Raw genomic sequence first — 23,609 nt, forward strand, 5'->3', positions numbered from 1 at the left:
TCTCAAGACTTTTCATGTAAGGGGCCTAATGCAGAGCTATCAGACTCAGCAGGGGCATCTTCATTGAAGTCAACAGCAGTACACTTGCTTGGGAGGCAGTGCTGGCTAGTAGCTAAGGGCAGTGACCAAGACTCCAGAAAGCTGGGTTCTGCTCCTGGCTCTCAGGTGACCTGCTGGGTAACCTTGGACAACGCACTTCTGTGCCTCAGTTTCCCCATCTGGAGATAGTGATATGCATTTCTTTGTAAAGCACTTCAAGATCTACTGATGACGTTATTTTATATCAAATTTAAATTTGACCCAATTACTTTCTAGCTTGCAAGGACCAAATAAAGCTGAGAAATGTACACACACATTCTTGCTGATTTATCCCTGATGAGCTCAGCTCTTTTGCAACTCCCAAGCTAGGAGGAGTGCTGGACTCTACCTTATCTCCTTTGGAAATTCCCACCATAAAACTCTTCCCAGAAGTTTATGTCAGGTTATTTCTGGTCTATGACACTCAAGTCCTCATAATCCTAGTTTTGTTTACTGTATTACACTTCTCTTTCTGAATGTATGGATCAAATTCTGGAACTGATCCTGCAGTCATCATTCAGGCAAAACGTCTGCTGCCTTGATCGGTGTCGGTGAGGAGTTACTACGCAGATTCACACCAGCTGAAGATCTGGCCCCTTACGTTTATGTAGCCATTTGCTTAGATGATTGCCCAGTGTGTACATGCGACCATGGCAGCTGCGTGTGCAAATCAGACAAACAACTGCAGGCATATTATTGCACGTACGATTGCATGTGCATGTTAGTTTCATTGTCCAGATGAAGTCTGGATTGCAAAAAGTGCTGTTTATTTAGGGCACCCTCACTCACCAACCTAGTGACCCATTGGAGACAAGAGGTGGATTCATGGGAGTAAGAGTTTACAGAGTTTTGCCTGAGCAATGAGCACAGAATTAGGCCCTGAGTTTTTAAGGGACTGATCCTGAAAACCTCTATTGTCTTGCATCATGCGTTAGTCATTTACCAACCTGTGCAATGAAGGGGTTAAATGTTACCAATAGGAAGAATAGTGTTTTATACCCATTTTGCACTCGTGTAAATGACTACTCGTGGTACAAGGCAATGGCAGACCATGCCCTATGTGCATAAAAACTATGGGCCAAATTCCTCTCATTAGCCAATGAAGTGAATGAAGAGAGTTACGTTGAAGACGATTTATCAGAGGACTAAATCCACCCTGGGAGTGGAAAGCCAACGTTGATGGGGATACATTGACTTCAGTCACATAGAGGGGGATGCGGCTGCTATTCCAGCTAGGGGGACAGACTGGCAGTCCCAAGGGATGCACTGTAGGCCTGTGTTGGGAGTGGTAGAATCCATTTAAGGCAGTGGTCTCCAAACTGTGGGGCGCACCCCCCTAAGGGGGCACGGTGGGCCTGGGTCAGCCCCCACAGGGGCCAGGGAGGGAGCGCCACCCAGCCCTGCTCTGCCCTAGCTTCACTCTGGCCCTGCTCCTAGCACTGGGCTGCAGCTGTGGCTCCGGCTCTGCTCCCCGGCCCCTGCTGTGGCTCCGGCCCCACTCCTGGCCGCTGGCCCATGGCCCCGTTCCCGGCCCCAGCTCATCTGTGACTCAGCTCCCGGCCAGCTCTGCTCCCAGCCCCAGCCCCGCTCCGGGCCCCAGGCCTGGCTCAGCTCCAGGCACCTGGCCGTGGCTCGGCCTCCAATCTCCATTCCCAGATATGGCCCCGCTCCCCGGCCCCTACTGCAACTCCAGCCATTGCTCTGTCCCCCAGCTCCATTCCTGGCCCCCGGCCGCAGCTCGGCTGCCAGCCTGCAGCCCTGCTCCCAGCGCCCCACTCTCCGCCATGGCTCCCACCCCTGACCCCACTCCCAGCCCCCGGCCCAGCTCCCATTACTGGTAAGTGGGAGCGCGAGAGGAAAAGTTTGGGCACCACTGATCGAAGGTGACTATTTAGCAGTGATGTTGTTTTTCAGTCTCTCTAGCATCATTTGAAAGAAGCTGGCCTGCTTGTGAAATCTAACAGTGCCGACCCCCATTTCTAGGAGAATCAGTGGTTAGCAAACAAGAAAATTAACTCGGAAGCTGTCATTTCTCTGGGATTTGATGCTGAGTTATTTGTGGTCCCAGTGGCAGAGCTAGAACAGGAAATTGTGTTTTTCTGCCTTTCCCAAGTTTTCAGTGATTAAGTAATACAATTCTTTGACCCTTTACCATCTGGCAGAGGTGCCAATGAAGCTTGGTTCATTTAACACAGGTTTTGTACAATGTTTCAGTAACACGCCCACATTTTCTGATGTTTGGACAAGAACTTTTCCTTATGCTTATTTCACAGTAATCAACTGAAGCCAGCGTAATCAGAAGGAAATGCATATCTGATCAACAAACAATATAATATTACCTAGCTACTGTAAATGTCTGTCTTAGTACACGCAAAATCCTAAATATTTGTTTCAGTTTTTGCTATCCCCTGGTCTTCCTAACAAGAATAATTTCAGATGAGAAATTATTCCAACGTGTCTTTTATGTTTTTCCAGAGAGTGTAATCAAAATTTATTGTTTTATCCAGCAAGAAGTGACAAAAGTTTCCTGAAGCACCCAGAGATCAAGTTATGAGATTCTACTACCGCAGTCAAGTTCTTGGGCAATCTTATTATTTATGAAGTTGTTTTTTTCAGCAAAGAAAAGCCATGTGTCCTTTTGAAGCTAAAAAAAAAAAAAGGCAACGTGCATAAATGATCTGGACCACATTTTACAAACATTTGGGGCTAGAGCAGTTTGTATCAATTGTCTGTTCTCTGGCCGTGCAGATTTTTTAATTTATTTAGTTAGTTTTGGGTCGATCCAAAATGAAAGTTTTTCAGTGAACTCTGTAACTTTATCCTCACGCACAATTATTTCAAATTTGGGGACAATGTATACCTCCAGACCCGTGTCACCACAATGGGCACCCGCATGGCCCCACAATATGCCAACATTTTTATGGCTGACCTGGAACAACGCTTTCTCAGCTCTCGTCTACTCACGCCCCTTCTCTACCTATGCTACACTGATGGCATCTTCATCATCTGGACCCATGGGAAGGAAACCCTGGAAGAATTCCACCATGATTTCAACAGCTTCCACCCCACCATCAACCTCAGCCTGGACCAATCTACAAGGGAGGTCCACTTCCTAGACACCACAGTGCAAATAAGTGATGGTCACGTTAACACCACCCTATACCGAAAACCCACCAACCGCTATGCTTACCTACATGCCTCCAGCTTCCATCCTGGACACACCACACGATCCATTGTCTACAGCCAAGCGCTGAGGTACAACCACATTTGCTCCAACCCCTCAGACAGAGACCAACACCTACAAGATCTTCACCAAGCATTCTCAAAACTATGATACCTGCACGAGGAAATAAGGAAACAGATCAGCAGAGCCAGACATGTACCCAGAAGCCTCCTGCTGCGAGACAAGCCCAAGAAAGAAACCAACAGAACTCCACTGGCCATCACAAACAGTCCTCAGCTAAAACCTCTCCAACGCATCATCAGTGATCTACAACCCATCCTGGACAACGATCCCACACTTTCACAGGCCTTGGAAGGCAGGCCAGTCCTCGCTCACAGACAACTCGCCAACCTGAAGCATATTCTCACCACCAACAACACACCGCACCATAGTAACTCTAACTCAGGAACCAATCCATGCAACAAACCTTGATGCCAACTCTGCCCACATATCTACACCAGCGACACCATCACAGGACCTAACCAGATCAGCCACACCATCACCGGTTCATTCACCTGCACATTCACCAATGTAATCTACGCCATCATGTGCCAGCAATGCCTCTCTGCTATGGACATCGGCCAAACTGGACAGTCCCTACATAAAAGGATAAATGGACACAAATCAGATATTAGGAATGGCAACATACAAAAACCTGTAGGAGAACACTTCAGCCTCCCTGGACACACACTAGCAGATTTAAGGGTAGCCATCCTGCAGCAAAAAAGCTTCAGGACCAGACTTCAAAGAGAAACTGCTGAGCTTCAGTTCATTTGCAAATTTGACACCGTCAGCTCAGGATTAAACAAAGACTGTGAGTGGCTAGTCAACTACAAAAGCAGTTTCTCCTCCCTTGGTGTTCACACCTCAACTGCTAGAAGAGGGCCTCATCCTCCCTGATTGAACTAACTTCCTTATCCCTAGCCTGATTCTTGCTTGCATATTTATACCTGCCTCTAGAAATTTCCACTACATGCATCTGAAGAAGTGGGTATTCACCCACAAAAGCTCATGCTCCAATACGTCTTACTCTATAAGGTGCCAGAGGACTCTTTGCCGCTTTCACAGAATAAAAGGATTTTGATCAACTTGAAACACAACTTTTTGTTTCTGAGGCATTTGTTTTCTTCTTTAAAAATGTTCTAAAATAAGTGAAGTAAAAATTGCAAAACAAAAAGTTATTTCAAATTTGAAACGTTTCATTTTGAAAATGTTGTAACATTTTGATTTTGATTTTTTTTTAATTTTGACCAAAACATTTCAACAAATTTGACGCAAATATGCAAAATGTTTCAATTGACCCAAATCTGCATTTTTTTTCAGTGGGGAAAAAAAAAAGTTTCCGCTGAAAAATTTCACCCAGCTCTCTTTGGACCACATCTTGCATGTCACCAAAACAACATGAACAAATTCCTTTGAAGTTGAATTGTGATGCAAAAGTGGCATTGATTCTTACTTGCATATCCTTTCTCCATGAGAGAAAGATGTTTCTCCACTAAGCTATTAGCATACCAAGAGCACTGCATTTTTCGGGACTGGGTATTCCTCTGTTCCCAAGATCAGCCTGTTCTTCAGGAGAATGGCAAGTAACAATGAAATGTACTTAGCCAGCAATGAGCAATTCTTCCGGTGGAAGCCCACAGTAAAGAGGGACTTGCATCATCACAGTTATGCGAGACAGAAAGTGATGAAAACGTCCTTTGAAAAGTGAATTGAGGGCTAGATTGCCCCAGCCTGACTCTGCTTGGTTAGCTCTTGGTGCCATTCATTTCAAAGGGACTACTTGTGTGAGGAAGTACTCACCAGCATAAACAAGGCTTGCCCACTCCAGCTCCTAGTGCTGCTGACAAATGCCAGACTAAGAGCTGTGGAATGTACAACCCATCCTTTGTCTACAGAACAGAGGAATGGCACAAACAGGGCCAGAGCAATGGCTTCCATTTTGGATGACACCCCCGCGACTCAACCACGGACGTCCAGATCTAAAAGCTTGAGCTGCTACAGCTTGAGAGCCACGGTTCTATAACTAGGGGCTGTGACAACTCATATCCTCTAGAGTTCAGCACAGAGCAGGACCTTTAACACACACTCCCTCTCTTAGGGGCGTCGTGAGGATAAATACGTTAAAAAGATTATGAGACGCTCAGATACTACAGTAATGAGGGCCATGTAAGTACCGTAGTTAGCATACAATGTGTACAGTATGTAGGAGTTTCTGTGGCTGTCTTTTTTTTAATTTGTTGTAATTGGAAATGTGATATTATATGTGTGTTGCTGACTCCAGGCTTTTGCAAACGCTGCATCAGAAATCGGAAATTCTTTTGGGGATTATATCAGTCCATATCTGAATCTGGGTAATATTTGTATTAAGACGAGGTTAAAGAACTGGAAACATAGGATGAAGTAGTTTTACATCTGCAATGTGAGCTTACTGCGTGAAGCCAGTGACCTTAGCTACTACTTGGAAACCCCCTTTACTTTTCAATTCCTGGAATTGTCAGTAACCATAAAAGAGCTGTGAGGATTCACTGGGTGTCAAAGATGTGCACAAGCTTCGGAAAGAGCAGAGGCTCTCAGAAGAGGCCTGTATGAGAGCTACATTTTACGGTCATAATTCATGGCTTAAGGTCATATTATATTTATATAAGGCCTGACTTACTCCCCACAGGAATGTTATGAGTCTGAATTAATCTTTATACAACACTTTGAAGATGAAAAGCCCAGCACTGACGCTAAGAATTATTATTATTCATCCAGATGTGATATAAAGGGCTTTAGGTACTGTATAGCTAAGAAATACTTCAACTACCTCTGAAATGTGGCCAGGAGGCAGTCAGGCAGAAGGCAGCAATGAAGAAACAACCAACTGCGCAAATACAAAATGGAAAATGACTTCCTCGGAAGGAGAACCGCAGAAAAGATCCGGGGGTTAGAGTAGATCACAAACTAAATATGAGTCAACAATGTGATAGTGTTGCAAAAAAAAAAAAAAAAAAAAAGCAAATATCATTCTGGAAGGTTAAATTAGCAGGAGTGTTGTAAGCAAGAAAGGAGAAGGAATTCTTCCACTCCATTCATCACTGATAAGGCCTCCACTGGCGCATAGGATCCAGTTCTGGGCACCACACTTCGGGAAAAGGTGTGGACAAATTGGAGAAAATCCAGAGAAGAGCAACAAAAATAATTAAAGGTCTAGAACAGTGTCTCTCAACCTTTCCAGACTGCTGTACCCCTTTTCAGGAGTCTGATTTGTCTTGTGTCCCCCAAGTTACACCTCACTTAAAAGCTACTTGCTTACAAAATTAGACATAAAAATACAAAAAAGTGTCACAGCCACTATTATTGAAAAATTGCTGACTGTCTCATTTATACCATATAGTTATAAAATAAATCAATTGGGATATAACTATTGTACTGTACTTACATGTCAGCATATAGTTTATAGAGCAGTATAAACAAGTAATTGTCTGTATGAAATTTTAGTTTGTACTGACTTAGCTTGTAAAACGAGGCAAATATCTAGATGAGTTGATGTACCCCTGGAAGACCTCTCTGTACCCCCAGGGGTATGCATATGCCTGGTTGTGAATCACTGGTCTTGAATATATGACCTATGAGGAAAGACTGAAAAAATTGGGTATGTTTAGTCCAGAGAAGAGACGACTTGGGGGGGACATGATAACAGTCTGCAAGTATGTAAAAGATGGTTATAAAGAAGAGGGTGATAAATAAGGACAGGATAAGAAGTAATGGGTATAAATTGCAGGAAGGGAGATTTAGGCATTAAGAAAAACTTCCTAACTGTTAGGGTAGTTAAATGCTGAAACAAATTGCCCAGGGAGGTTGTGGAATCTCCATCATTGGAGATTTTAAGAGTAGGTTAGACAAACACCTGTCAGGGATGATCTAAATAATACTTAATCCTGCCTCAGTGCAGGGGACTGGACTAGATGACCTTCCAGTCCTACTTTTCTATGATTCAGTGATACCATATCCGCAGGACAAGGGGAAGTAAAGAAAGAAATTGAATTTTTGATCATGAATAGATTTATTTATCTAATTGAAATTATAGGTTGGCAAAATGATCACTCAATTTGGAGTTTGACCAGGACACACAAAGTAGATGACTTTGCTATCAGCAATGCTAAATGTGTACAGTCATCTGTATCTTTGTCTAGCACAAAATCTTCCCTTACGTGCAGAGCACAAAAAGGTAGACTCCATGGGCCAGATCTTGGCCCCATTGGATACGTCTACACAGCAAAGAAAAACCCGTGGCTGGTTTGTGCCAGCTGACTCAGTCTCGTGGGCCTTGGGCTGCGGGGCTGTTTCATTGCTGTGTAGATTTATGGGTTTCAGCTGCAACCCGAGCTCTAGGACCATCCCATCTTGCAGGGTCCTAGAGCCAAGGCTCCAGCCTGAGCCCAGATGTCTACATAGAAGTGAAACAGCCCCCCACCTCGAGCCCTGCGAGCCGGAGTTGGCTGGCATGGGCCAGAAGTTGGTGTCTCGTTGCTGTGTAGACACACCTTCTAAGTCCTCTTTGTGCCATTCCAGTGGCACACTGGTGTCTTGAGGCATCAGCAAACCTTTTAACTGACTCTACACCAGCACCTTCTACCTCTTAGGCATAGGAGGACGTGGGATGGGCTGGAAGCAAGAACGGGCAGGGCATGGAGCATGAAACCCGCTATCTCCCAATGCAAGTAAGAGCAGCCCTGAGGCTGCTCTAGGCTATGTTGAGGGACAGGTTGGCCCCCACCAGTCCCCAGGATCAGGGGAGTGAAAAGTTGGGATAAAGTTGCCTACGACCCACCCACCCGCTCGCTCAAGAGGTGCCAGTGCCACCGGAGACTTAGTCCCAAATGCCCAGATTTTGACTAAATCAGTATGAAACCCATTCACCTCCCAGCACATTTTCCATACAGTTTGCTGGTGTCTGGCTCTCACAGCAGTTGCTGGCTCATTTGGCTCGTGATCCTGTGTAAGGCAGCCAGTCAGCAGTTTTACAGCCGCAGCTCACTGGTCTGAATTGTCTGATTTGGAATAAGTCCAGAGCACATGCCACCATGCACCGCTTTCAGTTCTTCCCCTCATGCAGACAGAAGACAGGTCTGACAGCCGCCTTGACAAGCTCATTGCGGTGTAGGAGCCTGATCCTCAGCTGGTGTAAATCAGCAGAGCCCCATTGACTTCAGTGGAGCTATGCTGATTTGCCCCAGGTAAGGGCTTGGCCTAGTATGTTCTGCGGACACATAACAAATGAAAGGCTATAAAAGAAGTTGCTGGCCTCTGACCAATAGGTCATTTGCCCTTTGCTCCTTAATTCTGGCGATACCATGGGTTGTTTGGAGCACTGTGTTGTATGTCACAGAGATAAATGTATTCCCAGCATAGCTCACTCGCTAGAGATTTGTCATGAACTATGACCTCTTGATGAAGATTGGGGAGAGGAGGAGCTGGAGCGAGACCAACACAGAGTGACTCCCTCTCTACAAACCAATCAGGCCGCACAAACATGCCGCCCCAACCCTTCCCTTCCTTGGTTCCTGCTGCAGGGTTGGCGCTGATCCTCTGGCAGCCTCCCTGAGCTGGCTGAAGCTCAATCCAAAGCTTTAGTGCTTGAGTTCATGAAAGCATGCCGTGAGGAAAGTCAATTGAAACAGAAAGGTGTGCGGATTGTATAAGGATGTGCACAGACCAAAGATCAGCCTCCATTTTGGAAGGCGAGGCTCTGATGTGGCAGGGGGCAGATCTGTGCCAAGTAAAACAACATCATTGTTCAGGACAAGCTCACCGTGCCGTAACAAGAACCCACCGCAAGGGGGAGGTCTCACCAAACTAGTCCAGGAGGAGGAGAGCTGAGGGGGAAACTTCTTGCCCCAGGCAGGGAGAGGAGGAGGAGGAGCTCCTCTCTTTCTTAGCTGAGTGGGGGAGCTGTGTTCCTCTCCTCCCCCTCCCTTTCCTGCTCCTCCTTAATTTAACCCCTGAACATTTGGATAGTAGAAATACATTTAAGATTAGCAGCCAAACTCTGGATGTTAATCTGAACCAAGATCAAAAAGAACCTCTTTGATGCTCTCCTGTTGCTCTATTATAAACAAAACAAAAAGTAACTGCTCAGTCATATGATTAAATATTATAATCATTGCAAATGAATAGTAATTAACTCCTATGGGGCCAGATCATCAGCTGGTGAAAGTCAGCAGGGCTCCCTTGAACTCAAGGGTGTTATATCAGTTGGGGATCTGTGCCCTTACTGCATTCTGTTTAGCGCCAATTATTTAGCTCAGTGTCTTCTCAGGGTTCACTCTCAGTGAGTTAGACCCCACCCGATGGCCTACATTGTAATTCTATGCTTACACTATGATGGACAGGCTCAAGAACCAAATGTGGAAGTGTAATGGCTGCTATCTTCACCCACCCACTGAGGAGTGAACCATGGACTTCCAGACTTAAAAAGCATGAGTTCCTGCAGCTTCAGCTACAGTGCCAAGGCACTAAAGATGTGGCCTGTACAACTCATAGCTTCTGTGGGTTGGCCCAGCGGGACCTGTAACATGCACTCACCAACAGCTTACAAAAGCAGCTAGCTGAAAAGATCCATATCACCCAACTGACTGTCAAATGAACTGGGAAGTGACTATATGGCCAATTCAGTGTAAAAAAAAAAAAAAAAAAAAAAAAGTTAAACCAAACTAAACATATTGGAATAGCAGAACCACAACACACACAAAATGTGATTTGCAGGAAACGTTATGTGTTTAATCGTAGTCATGCTCTAAAGAAAAAAACTTGAAATAACTGGTGGCGTCGTTACAAATGGCAGAGTGTGTATGTGTGTCTGCTTAAAGTGGACTGATTTGTGAGTCAGGTATTTGTAACTAATTCTGTGTTCCCTGGGACCACTGGCTGTCTGTTTCAGCTACATAGTGGTTCAGTAGCTCTCAGTTACATCACAGTTTTCATTAGCCTGTTAACCTCAAGGTCATTCTGAGCTTGCCTTTGTGCCATCTGATATGGACAATGGTGATAAACTCAGGTGACCAGCACAAAGTGTGACAGTGTTTTATTAGGTGTATCTGTTGAGAGCATAGGAAAGGAAGAAAGAAAGGGAAATGTTAATTTATAATAGCAGTCAAACTCTTCGTTCCTTGGGAAATCCTTTGTATGGATTATGCAGTGAAAAGCAAATAGGAACATGTGTAGAAGGGCAGTAGAAGATGACAGGAGAGAGATTATGAGAGTCAGTAGTTCAGTTCACTAAAACAAAACTGAACATTGCGATTTGTATTTAGAACATACATCCTGGTGTAAATCAGCATTGCTCCATTGAAGTAAGTCACACCACACTGATTTACAGCTGCTAAGGATCTGGATTTTTATGGCATTATTGTTACTTTTTTCATTTCCTAATGTGATCAAAGAACAAATATTTTGAGGGAGGATCTGAAGTATAGCATTTCAGCCTGTGTGGGATAATTCCTCCAATCTATCCCCCCCCCTTCCCAAATACAACAAATGGGAGTCCTCAGCAAGGTAGAAGGGAGACACTTAACGTAGATAGTTACTTAGATTGTAAGCCCTTTTACTCCTGTGTTTGTAAAGTGCCTAGCACAGAGAGGTCCTGATCAATGCCAGGGGCTCCTAGGCTCTGCTTCATAAATACCAATAAGAAATAATTAACAAAGGAGTAGGTTTCCACTACATCTTTGTGAAACACGGAGTACAATGAGACCCTAATCCCTCTTTGCAGCCTTTAAGTGCTACTTAAGGCAAATAATAAATAACAATAATTACTCAGTCAGACTTTATAGTAAGGTTCCATTTATAAATGCTTTATGAAGCTGTGACGCATGGCCAGAAAGGGTTAAATATCCTTCAAAATAAATAACCCTCAAAAGACATGCGGAGAGATAATGTTTGTGTTTTTGTGTATTTACAGATGTATGAGTAGGGTCGACAATGTAATCAATAGTCCCTGTCTATGCTGTATTCTGATATCATTTAAATGAATTGTAAACACGGGATATCTCAGTTTTCACCTCTCTTTGAAATGTACTGTGAATGGTGGAGGAACAAGCAAATGGCCTTATGTTAATTCCTATAGCTAAGTACGGGTGATGGACCTTCTTCAAAGTCATCCTAATTACCTTTTGTTACCAACTTGTCAAAGAGGACATGAAATTGTATAAAAGATCCTTGGGCCCTGATTCTGTCATCTCAGATCTGCTTAGGCTTCATCCGGGGAAGTTTGAGTCACAAGACTGAGGTCCCAGTTATGCCGGTACCCCTGAATATGAGATTGGGACATTGGACTATGACCTATGAACTGAATTCTAAAGGAACTCTTTGCAACTACGAAGCTCACTATCTCTGCTATGAATCTGCATCTCAATGAATTGAACTCATGTCTGTATGTATATTGCCCACTGTAATATATTGCCTACTGTATACAAAGCTTTAGGCAGTTTACTATAGGATTGGCTATAAGCATTGTCTTAGGTGTGAGATCTAAAATGCAGTTGACCTGGGATAAATGACTGGTCCTTTGGGACTGGGAGTAACCTGAATATTGTAGTGATCCTTGGTGTATGGCAGTGTTTCCCAAACTTGGGACACCACATGTTCAGGGAAAGCCCCTGGTGGGCTGGGCCGGTTTGTTTACCTGCTGCGTCCGCAGGTTCGGCCGATCGCGGCTCCCACCGGCCGCGGTTCACCACTGAAGGCCAATGGGGCTGTGGTTAGCGGTGCGAGCCGAGGGACGTACTGGCTGTCGCTTCCCGCAGCCCCCATTGGTCTGCAGCGGCGAACCGTGGCCAGTGGGAGCCGCAATCGGCTGAACCTGTGGACGCGGCAGGTAAACAAACCGGCCCGGCCCGCCAGGGGCTTTCCCTGAACAAGCGGCATCCCTAGTTTGGGAAACACGGGTGTAAGGGACCATCTTTCACAAAGATAGGCTCACTTGGGTGGCAAGACAGATTACCCAAGGGAACTGTCTGTAATTCCATGTTAAGGCTGATATAGTGCCTGAGGAGTTCACACTTGATAATTGGCTGGTGAAATCTGAGAATAGAACTCACCACCAATTTGGGGTTTGTGCCCTGGTTCCTAACAGTCTGCCCTGAGGTTCATCCTCATGCGCAACTCACTGTCAGACAGCTTGACCGTCTCCCTACAACTGCTGTGTTATGCTGTATTTAGAAAGACTTGTTCTTTCCTCTTACCTGTCCTATATTGTACATACGGGAAGCACTGTCCAGATCCTCGCTAGAGACAGGATGGGATAGGAAGAATTATATTACTGCAGAGCAGTGGCTGCGCCTTTATCTGTCAATATCCTAATTTTTGCTTATGAATGTTGCTCTGTGTTTAAACAATCCTCTGAGGGCAGGATCTGCCTGCTTGCTATTGCCTCTTTACTGGCCCTGTTGGCAGCCCTTATTAAAAAGGACTGATCTGTTAAAAGCATCAGGTTTTTGTACTGTTTGGAAACCTCATAGACTCATAGACTTTAAGGCCAGAAGGGACCATCATGATCATCTAGAAGGTGTGAGTATCAGCGGGGGGAATTAGTTGGGTCACTACAAAAACTAATTTCCCCCTGCTGTTACTCACACCTTCTATCAACTGTTTGAAATGGGCCACCTTGATTACATTGGCCTCATTAGCACTACAAAAGTGATTTCCACCCCTTCTTGTCAACTGTTGAGAATAGCCCACTTCCACCTTAATTGAATTGGCTCACCTAGCACTGACCCCCAACGTGGTAAGGCAACTCCCATCTTTTCATATGCTGTGTATTGATACCTCCCTACTGTATTTTCCACTCCATGCATCTGATGAAGTGGGTTTTAGCCCACGAAAGCTCATGCCCAAATAAATTTGTTAGTTTCTAAGGTGCCACAAGGACTCCTCGTTGTTTTTATTGTAAAGACTGTATAGTTGGGGGGTTTGATCCCTAAGGGGATATGATATATTGTGATTGTTTCCATATGAAAATCTTATCCGGCTGAAACAAAGCGATAAAGGTAAATTATTCTCAACCTGTTACATTACGGTGGATGATTTTACTAGATTCCAGGTTTTTATTGTTAAGATGCCTCACTCATTTAGCTGTTTTGTTGATTTCCCTTAAAATTACTCCCTGTTTTTGGCAAAGGATTCCACCCCAGTGCGGCTGTAGTAGCCCACCACAATGCATTGCCCATGGCATTCCAAGCTGCTTATGTCTTCTGTTGCGATGGTACTGTTTACAGTTACCCTGCTCTTACAATAATGCTCTTGTCATCATGCCAAATTTCCTTTCTTTGTGGCTTTCAGTTTGGGTAGTAAAATGTTTTATTTTTCCTTTTTTAATTCCAAACACATGGAGCCAGAGCATATAGCCATTATATAAGCACTAAGAACAGGCACAGAGCACTATCCCCCTCTGACTGAGCCTGCTTTATGAGTCATATCAAAACACCACAGTGCTGGTTTGCTTCTTTCCTTAACTATTGCGTAATAAACACCCCGACGGTCAGTGAGTATCAAAACAGAGACGCTGTCATTGAAATGAAGGTCTGTATGTATTAGGAAACAGTTAAAAGCCCCTTCCACACCATCAAAGTGGAAAAGGTTGAGTTCAGCAGTTTCCCTGCATGCTAAAAAACAAACAAACCCCAAGCTCTGCTAGGCAATAGTACACATTTCAGTCCTGGGAATTCACATAGCAGTTATCAAGGGCACTGATCTGCTTATGCACAGGAAATGGAGCTTTAGTGGCAAAAGTCTCCTAAGTTAGGTGCTGCCATTTTTTGTCTGATGGGTCAACCTCCCTTTCCTGACTCGGGGATACTGAATTACGTCTTATGTTTTCTAGACAGCTTTTGATGACTGTGGAACTATGACAGAGCTGTCAGCATGCATAAAACGTTCCATGTAAGAAGACTGCTGTGGCCGCATACAGCCCCGGCATGCATTTCCATGCATAAATGCTGTCTTCATTGTTCCTGCTATAAGCTAAGAGATATCCCTTTCCTTCCTCGAATCTAAGGCTACAGTTATGTCATGGAGGTCATGGAAACCGTGACTTCCAGAGACCCCCGTGACATTTTCTGCCCCGGGGCTGGAGCTGTCAGCAGGCAGCCCCACAGCTCTCAGCTGCTGCTGGGCCCTGGGGTTCCCCCTCGCGGGCAGCGGGGGAACCCCAGAGCTCCCAACTGCCAGGGGCGGCAGCCCCCCCTCCCCTGCAGCTGCCCAGCCGCAGCTGGCGGTGAGGAGCCCGCAGAGCCCCCAGCCACTGTGGGCGCTGGACCCGCTTTCCTCCCCATTTTGTCAGGGATATTTTTAGTACAAATCATGGACAGGTCACAGGCTTCCGTGAATTTCTGTTTATTGCCCATGACATGTCCGTGATTTTTACTAAAAATATCCCTGACAAAATGTGAGCCTGACTCATATCCAATACAATGGACGTTTCCGCTGGTTCCCAAACAGAAGACAAAGCTTAGATTCCAGCTGGCCTAAAAGAGGAGGCCCAATCGCTTTGCTGAGGAATCTTTCAGATATGCACCCGTAGGCCCATATCTTGCAGACACTTATGTGTTTGCTTTAACTGTACACACTGTGTGTGTCTCATCGGACTGGTGACGTGCATAAAGTTAAGCCTACGTGTAACTGTTTGCAAGATTGGGGCCTTAGGGAAAGACAATGGGAGTCTTTCCATTGGCCTCCATGGGCTTTGGATCAGAGCCTTAGGGAAAATATAGGTAAAAAAAGGCAGGCCCTTACTGAAAGAGACCAAATGGGCAACAGAATGGTGCTGGCCAGGTGTTAGTGACAAGAACCATTGTGAGACACAGCACAAGGCAAGACGCTTCAGGATGGGCAGTCCTACCATGCGGCAGGGTTCCCGCTTGTGATCTTTTGAAAATGAGCAGTGGGTGCCCCCAGGTAGCACAGTCTGCACTAGTTAGCTTGCGGGTCAGGCCACGCTGCCTCATTGGACCAGACCCACTTGGGACTGTGCTTTTGGGGCTGGCGTGGGAACGGTTTCCCCTCCTTGGTGTTTTCTACAGCACACACCTGAATTTTGCATGATGCACAGGGTAGGAAGAAGGGAAGGAAGAGAACAAGAAGCTTACTAATCCCTCTTCCAGCACTAGAGCAGCTGCTCAGCACAGAGATTATTAGCCTGCTGGCTCAATACAGATAAAAAGACAGGGGCCCCGCCCAAATGATCTTGCAATGTCAAGCCCTGGTCCTGCAAAGAGCTCCAGGCAGGCATCAGTCCCACCCCAGCTGCAAAGGGCATAACTGAACAACAGAGAGGGGATGAAGGATGAAGAACTGAGGCTACAGCAGTAAAATCACACGGTGACTCAGGCTATGTCTACACTACAGATCTTACAGCAGCACAGCTGTCCCGGGGCAGCCACGGCTGTAACGTCTCCCGTGTAGCGGCTCTACACCGACGAGAGAGAGCTCTCCGACCGGCATAATTACACCACCCCCAAGAAGCAGCGGTAGCTATGTTGGTGCCCCCATAGTGCTGTCCACACTGGCACTTTTGTCAGAGAAACTTATGTAGGTCAGGAAGTGTTTTTTCACACCCCTGGGTGACCAAAGTGCTAGTGTAATCATAGCCGCAGGGTAGCCACAGGGGCAGTGTGGTTTTATTTTTGTGGTACATAACTAACACATTAATGCATTTGATTATTTTCCTTTGCATCTGATTCGTTTGCTGCTGTCCAGCAGTAATGCCATTGCAAAGGCATTGTACATAGTTTGGGAGTCAAATTCTTCTTGTGCAACTCAGTTGAGGGAAGGTATTTTCCACCCCAGTTTTGAAGGACGGGGTTGTGGCTAAGGCACTGGATGGGGACTCAGGAAGTCTGCATTCAACTCCCAGCTCTGCCGCAGACCTCCTGGGTGAGTTTGGGCAATTCACTTAACATAAGAATGACGGTACGAGATCTGACCAATGGTCCATCTAGCCCAATATCCTGTTTTCCGACAGTGGCCAATGCCAGGTGCTTCAGAGGGAATGAACTTAATCTCTTTGGGCCTCATTTCCCACCTATCAATGAGACAATAATCCTTCCTTGTCTATTTAGATTGGAAACCCTTCCAGATAAGGTCTGGTGTATGTACAGCACCTAGCACAATGGAGCCTAAACCCAGGTTGGGGGGCCTTTTGGTGCAAGTGTACTATTAATAAATAAATAAATAGCTGCTATAAGTGGGTAACCGAATACAGTCACAAGTATCCAATCATTTCAAAATCTTATGACTAACGTACCATGAGTAGCCAAGCGAAATATAATTGTCTTCCGTGTCAGCGGATAATGGGATGCTAATAATTATGGGAACAATGTTAAGTTGCAACCAACTAACTGGCACTTGACTCCAGCAAGGACGAAGACCAGATGTTTTCATGGCACATCTCCACAGCTCAGGATAATTCCTTTGTGGATTTCAACGTTTATGCAAACTGCCTGCCCTCAACCGTCACGCCCGTGGTTTCAGTTACAGAGACAGGACCATTAGACAGTAACCGCTCCCTGGAAACATGCAAGGAAAGTAATTGAAAATGTAACCATCCCCATGCCAACTGCTACGTGCAGCAGAGTTGGAAAGTAACAGGATTTGGAGCAGACTAAAGAAAAACAAATTCAGACAGAAAGTGACATTTTCCTCATTTAGATGAAAGGGCTGAATAGAACCTGGAATGATTTTATATTTGATCAGTCCTAAAGCTGCTGTCATACAGTGCAGGGGAGATCCTCCTTCGTGCACCATGGCTGAGTTGTTCTCTGTGTGCTGGGGATCTGGCTTTATCTATGGATTTCCACTCACCCTTCCAACAGGCAAGAGGACTAACGTGCATCCAGGGTCAGATCGAAACCACACTGACGTCAATGGGAAACAACAGCCCCATCCTTCTTCAACTGAACTCCATGGCAGCTTTACTGTGGGCCAGCAGGGCCGGGCCTCGAATTGCAGACACTGTAAAGCAAGGACAGGGCGGTAAGAGGCAGACTCCTCTCAGCGTCGGGTTTGAAACGAAAAGAGATTTATCTGGCGACCAGACATCTGGAAAAGAACTTCTCAGTGTACTTACCCAATAGCCAGAAAAGTCATACATCCATTTTACATTGAAAACCAAGTTATTAAAAGCCATTGAAATGAATGGTTGCAATAAAAAGAAAAGTCAAAAGGGGTAGGGTTTAAGGGACTGGATCGCACTGCTTTTTTCTTGATCTCTTGCCCTGTCCATATGTGTCTTAATTCCTCCTCCTCCCCCATATTGTATGTTTTTTTTAGTCTCAAGGAGACAAAACAATCAGATCTTTTAATACACCCCAGAATGATATTTGCCTTTTTTTTTTTGAAGAAATAAGCATCACAGTGTTGGCTTATATTCCATCTGTGACCCACTATAATCCCCAGATCCTTTCAGCAGTACTATCCCCTAGCCAGCTATTTCCAAATTGTGCATTTGATTTTTCCTTCCTAAGTGTAGTACTCTGCACTTTTCTTTTATTGAATTTCATCTTGTTGATTTCAGACCAATTCTCCAGTTTGTCAAGATTGTTTTGAATTCGAATCCTGTTCTCCAGAGTGCTTGCAACCTCTCCCAGCTTGGTGTCATCTGCAAATTTTATAAGCATACTCTCCACTCCATTATCCAAGTCATTAATGAAAATATGACTAGGATCGGAACCAGAACAGACCCCTGCAGGACTCCACTCAATAAACCTTCCCCCTCCCCGCCCATCCCACTTTGACAATGAACCACTGACAACTACTCTTTGAGTACAGTCTTTCAACCAATTATGCACCCACCTTATCATAATTTCATCTAGGCCACATTTCCCTAGTTTGTTTATGACACTGTCATGTGGGACTGCAGCAAAAGCCTTACTAAAATCAAGATATATACATTAAACTTAACAGCTTTCAGGGGCAAATTCCAAACTGATACACCCTGTGCAATCCCTTTGGCTATCACAACACTACATGGGGTTTAAGTCAACACAGAATACAGCACCTAAGAGAACGAAGGGACACGTACTGTAGGTCACAAATGAATGATGACAGAATGAAAGCGTGAGACCTCCACCCCCTGGGGATTCGCTCTGCACTGGAAGAATTCCTGGGTAGCTGCTGAAGCCAGCATAATTTGCAGAGCAGCACAAAAGGGCCATAGAAGATAGACCCAATATGAAGAGTAAGCAAGTAAGTGTAAGCAAATCAGTGCCTTGTCAACAGCATTCTGTAGTGTCAGAAGCAAGGAATCCCACGTACAGGGTTGGCAATATTGGAAATGATGGGAGACAACACCTTGCAATAGCCTGTTGAGTTCAGTAGCAGGATGGGTACCAAAATTCTACTGAAAAGTGACCCTCTAGGCCAAGATTTTCAGAAGTAGGAGCCTCTAGACAGGCTGCTAAATCCTGCTTTATGCATCTAACTGGTTGGCCTGGTTTTCAAAAGTGCAGAGCGTCTTTTCTCCATTTGGCACTCTGGCAGAAACAATCACTGGCCATGGGTCTCAGTTAGCCAGCTCTGAGCTCCAGGCTTTTCAGACACAGTATGGTCTCCACTGACAAAGTGGGCAATCATATGCCATGTCATTTGCATCAAGCAGTGGTTTCTTAAGCACTGGTTGGATGATTGCCTGCTATAGAGAGGACTGTAGATTTCCTTCTTCAAAGAAAGAAGTGGTGATCTCCATCAGCAGGAGTCCCAGGATCAAATACAGTAGCCAGAAAGGGTATGGATCAGAGTCACAAGTGGTGACATGGGTTTCTTGCCGAGTGATTGGGTTAAACTGCGGACCAGAGGCAAAGCCCACTGAAGTCTATGGGAGCCTTTCCGTTGATTTCAGGGCCTGATCTAAAGCCTGCTGTGATATTAATGGGCCAGCGTTTGTCAGGCAATTCCTCAGAGGCCATCTCAGTGTGAGGCACCCCCATGCAGTAGACCAATGGCTCCTTGCAGTGAGTGCTACCGGAATCCGCAGTACAACAGAGACACGCTGATGCAAGCCCCATTCCTCGATATAGCAGAGTGCAGTGTTTTACAATGCTAGTAAAATAACCCCAGCTCATTAGAAAGAAAAGGGAAAAAAGATCAATAATATTGGTCATACAGGGGGAGCCTTCTCTAAACAAACAACTGTTTGTTTGCTCCTGAAAACTACGACCAATTTAACCAAGGGAGATAGGAAAGGACAACACACAGAAACACACAATCATACTACTTGGATCCTGGTAATAATGGCAAAAAAAGACATAAGGGAAAAATCTAGCTCTGCATTGGAAAAGGAAATAAATGCATCTTTTAGACTAAGCTCCTCAAGGCAAAGCTCTGTCTTTATTTGTGTCTGTTACATTGCTAAGCACAGCATCAGCACTTCACAACTACAGAATAATGGAATCACAATATTTAATAACTGAAAAATCCTCCTTCGACAATGCCCATTTCAACTGCACAAAATAAGAATGGTGGGATACATCCTTAGTAGATTACATTGACTTCAATGGAGCTAACACCAATTTACACAAACTAGCACATAGCTTCACAGTATTTCTAGTTGGGATTTCAGGTAGATAAATAGTCAGAGTCCAGATATCCTCTTCCTCATCTAACAAGTCAATCAGGGGAGATTTTGATTTTTCTTAAGCTGAACTTCTAAAGGCCTTCCTAGCACCCCCCACAACAAAATAAATAGAAGTCTCTCTCTGAAAGTTAACATGGTACATAAATCACCCGGATGCCGGACTGATATTGTTGTACAGTTTTCCAGAAGGCAGAACTTAAATGTATAAAGTGTATCCTTTAAAAGAGTTCTGGAAAATGAGAATGATCTTTAAAACAAATGAAACAACGACCGAACCTGACCCAAAAGGAAGGTTAGAACAGTCTTCATTCAAGTGATTCTTCTTCGCAGCGGTAGAGATCCTCCTCTCCATCCAAAATGCTACTAGAAATATAAAAAATCTGTGACCTTCACGTGCCCCAATCTTGCAAGATAATCTCTGTGGGCAGACTGCTGCATATGAGTAGACTGCTGTAGGCTCTTTGGGACAGGGACCATCATTTTGTTCTGCATTTGTACAACGCCTAGCATAATAGGATCCTCTGCCATGACCGGGGCTCCAAGGTGCTTCCACAATACAAATAGATCAATATTATTATTACACGGGCCTGTGGGGATCATGTTGCAGAACTGGACCCTTTGATATGAGTCTCTCTCTAAATATCATTTTCTGTCCTTACATGGGGAAATTAAGGAAAGAATCTGATCGCATAGGCGCCGACTTCCCCTCTGCCCCGTGGGTGCTTGACCCCCCCTCCCTGCCCCTGCCCTCACCCCTGCCCAGCCTCTTTACTGCCTCCTCCCCCAAGCGCGTCGTGTCCCCACTCCTCTCCCTCCCTCCCGGAGAGTCCTAATCACTGCCAAACAGCTGTTAGGTGGTGGGCAGGAAGCGCTGGGATGGGGAGGAGCGGGGATGCGACGTGCTCGGGGGAGGAGGACACGAGGAAGGGGCAGGGGGAGCTTGGCTTCTGGTGGGTGCAGAGCACCCGCTAATTTTTCCCCGTGCGTGCTCCAGACCCGCAGCACCCACAGAGTCCAGGCCTATGTCTGATCATCTGATCACTGGACCATAATAACCAGTATGAGGAGGGGAAAAAGCAGTTCCCACTATATCCTTAAGAAAATTCCCAACAGGATGTCCAATACAGTATACACGTCTCTACATAAGGCTCACAATTCCATTATGGATTTTGTTAGCATTTTCTGAATTCACCATTCCTAACAGACCTCTACCCAATTGTCACCCTTTGCCCTGGTAGCTTGATTGCCAAAATTTTCCTCCTCTTTGAGTAAAACATCGGTTCCTTCACTTTGCTCCCAAAATGTCCCATTTCTTAGACATCTCAAATGTGTCTTTAATTTCTTTCACATCTGAGAGGGTGGGAATTTGCCATGCCCTGGTGCAGTAGTTCTATTATCCTGCTCTAACTCCTCAGCCACATCCTCAGGGGGTGTAAATCAGCAAAGCACCATTGACTTCAATGGAAAGCAACACAGAATCCAGTAATCCAGGGCAGGCAGGGAAAGATGCTGGCTAAATGTATAGGGCAGCATGGCAGTGGTCAGACACCAGCACCCCTTGTCTCCATTGCTGGTACCTTTGCTTAAACCTCATCATCCTCATTCAGAACCCATTGTAGTCGGTGCAAAAATGCTCACTGACATCATTGAGCCTTGGAAAGGCCCCCATGTTAAGGAATCATCCAGTTCAATTCTCTTTGACCCTTCTCATGGTTAGACACATGTAAGATTCCATCTACCCACCCAATCCTCTTTATCTAGAATAGTTCTCTCAGGTTGAAATGCTCAGCCTCCATTTGAGATTATATGAAGCACGAAGGAAAGGGAGGAAGCAACCCCTGAAACTAAAAGAACAATGTCAATTCAATCCTTTGGTGATAATATCTATGATTTGTTGCTTCTCCATTGTGTGGCTGCACTAAGCTATGAAAAGATCAGCAGTAAACGGAGGGTTTTTTCACTTCTGGTTTCTTTTCATGGGGCTACTGATACAGAAGAGACTTTTTAAATCTCTGCCTTGCAAGAGCATCATAATCACCATGCTCTCTGCTGGTTTACAGAACCAGGTGAAGGAACACCATTCCTCAGATATTGGATCCTGTGATTTGACCCAGTTGACCAGTTTAGACCCAGTTGACCAGGGACCTTAGACTACCTCTGGTGCACCAGCTCAGGTAGGTGGATTGCTTTCTACCTGACCTGGCAATCAGCTCTCACAGTTGCTGTCTGATTTACTGGTGTTGTCAGGAAAAGGCAATTGCCGATAGAGAGGTCAACCTCACTTGGCCCCCTGCTGCTTTGCTGGCAGGAGTCACGCTTTGGAAAAATCTGGCTCTCTGAATCCTGTCCATTGCCTTTTGGCATACTTCTGCTAGTCTAGACTCTCTCCAAAGTCACCCACAGTAGGTCCAATTTGGTGTTTGTAGGAAGTTGGTCTTCTTGTGGCTTTGTTGGTTCACTGCCCTTCCTCACCCCCACTGTCCTTTTTGTTAGCAACTTGTGTGTTTGCTTGCAGTAGTATGCCTAACATCCCAGTGGAGAACATAACCTGGGTTACCAGGTCATGAACATTCCTCGTTTTCCTACCAAAGAAAACAAGATAAAAATATACCTTTCCCACTACTACAATGCCAAATAACCCAAGTCTTGTCTTGGTTCTTATGTTTACTTTAAAAATCTAATAAGGAACTTTAACATTTTAAAACGAAAGAGCATGAAATAGTTCCATGCACTTCCTTATGGGCCAGGTTCTGCTACCTTTCCTTACAGTGAGTACTACCTTATTCTGCATGAAGTCCCACTGAAGTCAGGGGGCCTGCTTGTGGAGCATGGTACTTCTCAATATGAATAAGAGTGGTAGGATCTAGCCCTAAGTAAATAGTATGTAAAATTTAAAAGCAACGTAATAACTCGGTAGGATGACAATTTTGTACAAAGTAGAAGATGTGTTTGCAAATAAAATGAGGCACCAGTCAACACTTACAGAATTATGCTGTGTTATACTAAATGCGAATTGCACAAGCTCTATAAAACAGCATTTTGCTGATCCAAAATCCATTCTCGGGGTGTGATACCCAATGCAGTGGATCACCCTCTCACTTCATCTGCCAGTATGAGATGATGAAAGTGGGGGCCGGGAGAAAAAAAAAGAAAAATCTTACAAACGGATCCCCTTCGGGGGTAAAATCTCACTCATTATTACCCCAGGCGTGTGGATCTGCTTTCCATTAGCAAGCACTGGCAGGTGTGTGTGTGAGTTTGCACTGAGTTTCCTGATGCAGTCAGCAATCTGTGTTATGCTAGTGTAATACTTTTTTTTGTCTTCAGTGTTGTTTTTTACTTCCTTCCAGGCATTCTGAATAATTCCCAGGGCCTCCAGCCGCTTGGCTAAAGATGTTGTTTGTGACTTCTGATATTTGTCTCTCAGGAGGTTTTACAGATGAGCACGAGTTTGTGCTCTTAAAAAACTAATGCTGAGGCCCAGCTTGTGGGGCTAAGCAAGGGAGCATAACTGCAACTCCTGACTCCCCACCCAGATGTTTGTGCTAGAAATATTAGCTTTGCTGAAGGAGTGGAGCGCATACATGCAACTGTATTTATTAGAGTACAAGTGGGAAGAAGAGTTTATTTTGGGGGCCTGATCTGGAGAAACTCCTGGATTTCCTGAGCCTCTTCAGGTCCCATTGATTTAACTGG

At 45.0% G+C, this 23,609-nt stretch overlaps 1 protein-coding gene across 2 annotated transcripts in view; it reads right to left on the minus strand.

Moving 5' to 3' along the window:
* Nucleotides 1-23,609, minus strand: part of SSTR4 (somatostatin receptor 4) — a 104,278-nt gene that overhangs the window by 30,812 nt on the left and 49,857 nt on the right. Inside the window, exon 2 of one of the 2 annotated variants that reach the window (XM_074947190.1) lies at nucleotides 17,202-17,293. The exons of the other annotated variant lie outside the window; for it this stretch is intronic. The gene's annotated coding sequence lies outside the window, so the exon portion shown is untranslated. Of the gene's footprint in view, nucleotides 1-17,201; nucleotides 17,294-23,609 lie in introns of those variants that run through there. 2 annotated transcript variants of the gene reach the window in all.

The sequence above is a fragment of the Natator depressus genome, chromosome 3 (assembly GCF_965152275.1).
Source record: "Natator depressus isolate rNatDep1 chromosome 3, rNatDep2.hap1, whole genome shotgun sequence".
In the NCBI taxonomy this organism is placed as follows: domain Eukaryota; kingdom Metazoa; phylum Chordata; order Testudines; family Cheloniidae; genus Natator; species Natator depressus.